The following is a 3,019-nucleotide window of genomic DNA, read 5'->3' on the forward strand; positions in this document are numbered from 1 at the left end:
CTACTGAGACACCGATATCCAGCTGTTACCTTAACTACTTCACGCAGACTGGAGAAGGCGACCCTTCGGCTTGAGAAAGCGAAATGTGACCTTGATTTTCTTCAGTATTGCGAATTGAATGATGTCGTCCCGAAGTTCGTTAGATTCCGGCTATATAGATCTTCCCTCTACAACACCGAATTTTACAGAGAAGCATTGCAGACCTTACTTAGGAATGAAATTGACACCAAGAATGCGTCCATTCGAAGACTTACGTCAACGGTCGAACTACTTAAGAAAGCACTGTTACGATGTTGAATCACTTTTCACTAATGTACCATTAAATGAAACAATTGATATTATTTTAAACAAGATTTTTATCAGCAATGATACTCTGTTTTACGGTTTTAATAGGGCTATTTTTAAACAATTTCTGGAACTTGCTGTGCAAGACTCCATGTTTGTTTTTAACCAGCAACTCTATTCGCAGGTCGATGGAGTTGCTATGGGATCCCCCCTCTAGGCCCCATTTTTGCAAATTTTTTTATGTGTGACTTAGAAACAAAATTTTTAAATCAATGTGATTCTTCCTTTAAACCAGCATACTACAGGAGATATGTAGACGACACTTTTGCTCTTTTTAAGTACCCTTGGCAAAGCACACAGTTTCTGGAATATATTAATCAGCAACACCCAAATATTCAGTTTACGATGGAGGTGGAGAACAGAGACAGTTTGCCATTTCTCGATATCAATATTACAAGAAGTAATTCTGAATTCACCACAGCTGTCTATAGAAAAAAGACCTATACAGGTTTAGCTAACAACTATTATAGTTCATGCCAAAGAACCTTCAAATTAAACACCATTCATACTCTTGTCCATAGAGCATTAAAATATTCGTCTAACTGGCCAACTTTCCATAATGAATAGAATTTTTTATTAGGTTTTTTTCAGAAAAATTCCTATCCCAAAGACGTAGTCCTTAGAGTTATCAATAAACTTTTAACCAAATTTCTCCACCCACCGTTGCCCAACTTTGATGTTCCTAAGAAACTGTTCTTTGCTTCCATCCCTTTTGTGTTTGATACAAAATTCTCACGTAGACTAACACAGATCATTGAACAAGAAATTCCCTGTCTTCAGTTAAAACTTATTTCTAATAATCCATGCAGGATAGGTTCTTTTTTCAGCTGTAAAGATCGCTTGCAATCCTTCATGAGATCTAATGTTGTATATAAATTCACATGCCCTGGATGTCCGGGCTCTTACATCGGATCTACTCGTAGGCTATTGCAAGTGAGATAGTTGCAGCCACATGGGTTTTTCAGTTTTCGTACAGGCCAGAGAATTAAGCAACCAGAGTTTTCTAACATTAAAATCATGCTGCTATATGCAAAATAGAGGTCTTGAAACAGCACTTCTCTATTTATTGGTTATAAACAAAGGACCCAGATCATCTAACTACTCTGGAGTCATTACTTATCAAAGGCTAGTTCCCTCTTTGAACAATCACACCACGGCTTCCCCTCTGTATTTGGCATAAACTGACTTTTTTGTTTGGGACGTCAGGTTTTGCTATTCCTTCTTCGTCTTTTGCCTTGGATGGTTGGTGTCTTAGTTCTCTCTCTCTCTCTTTTTACAGTGTTTTAACGTATTTTTTAACTTTTAACTTTCTGCTTTTCTTTTTAAACCATTGATTTTTAATTACCTTGTAATTTTGTGAATTCCTTTTTATAATGTATTTATTTTTATTGTTCACAGACTGATGATGCACCGAGAATTGTGTGCGAAACGTTTTTAATAAACTATGGCATTACTACTAATGTATCATGGTACCCCCTGAAGTAGTTATATCTATATAACTATATATATATATATATATATATATTATATAATATATATATATATAATATATTATATATATAATATTAGTAATAATATAATATATATATGTATGAAATTTTCACTCTTACTTAATATTCTCTCGCTCTTTATTTTTTTTTATTTTCTCTGTCCCCTTAATCGTTAACTATTATTTGTCGAATATGTTATCGAAATGTAAGGAACAAAGCCGTCAAAAATAAATTCTATATTTCTCCTGAATTTGCTGTACAAATAACAAAACTTCATATTATAAATCACTATCTTGCATCGCATCTTTTCGTCGTATTTTTTTTTTTCATGTTCGTGAACCGTAAATAGCTGCTTCTGTAAGGCACAATCGGTGATGCCTCTTAAACGATAAAAGTAAAATCGTTTACTTTAGTAATGACCTTATTTTAATAAGGCTAAAAATTAATATCCCATTTATTTTAGACATGACAGCCACTCAAGATTATTTTCTATTTACCACAAGTTCATTTATATTCATGAAGTAGCTTTGGTAACGGCTCACTTTTCGAAGATAATGTTTTTCTTGTATACCAAAAACACGGGGCAACTAGCAGCGGCCTCTTGTATAAGGTAGCCTTAAATTATTTGTTAAAAATCTCATTTGAATATATGTTTTGTTTTCGTTTTTGCTAGCAAACCATATGATATAATAAAAAAACTAACGTGTCAGTGAGATCAGTAGAGCCGTAACATCTGGAAATGTAAAATTCCAGAACCTTCGCTTTAAAGACTCTACTAGGTGTCTTTGTTTAGTGAGGAATAAATATATTGTAACCGCATTTTTCCAGTAGTACCCGTGACATTGGAGACCGAGTGTCAGGGATTTACTAAAGATCACTGAAAGGTCGAGGAAATACTGAGTGCTCAGTCTTGCTTGCTTTCAGGGCGGGTGTTAAGGGTGTAAACGTGTAAATGAGAGCATATGATTTTTTAGGTATATGAGTAAATATCTCGCCTGATTTTGTTTTCTTTTTACACTTTATCCAATTATGAATATTTCCATACACACTCCCTGGCGTATGTTTTCAGAATGTATGGAGTAACTAATGTCAGTTCTTAATCCCAGTGGTGTGGACTTAAATTTAAACGGAAAATGCATGTTAAGATTAAATCTCAAAACTCTCTTTAACCAACAGCAACACCT

Source organism: Macrobrachium nipponense, chromosome 12 (genome assembly GCF_015104395.2).
Source record: "Macrobrachium nipponense isolate FS-2020 chromosome 12, ASM1510439v2, whole genome shotgun sequence".
NCBI lineage: Eukaryota > Metazoa > Arthropoda > Malacostraca > Decapoda > Palaemonidae > Macrobrachium > Macrobrachium nipponense.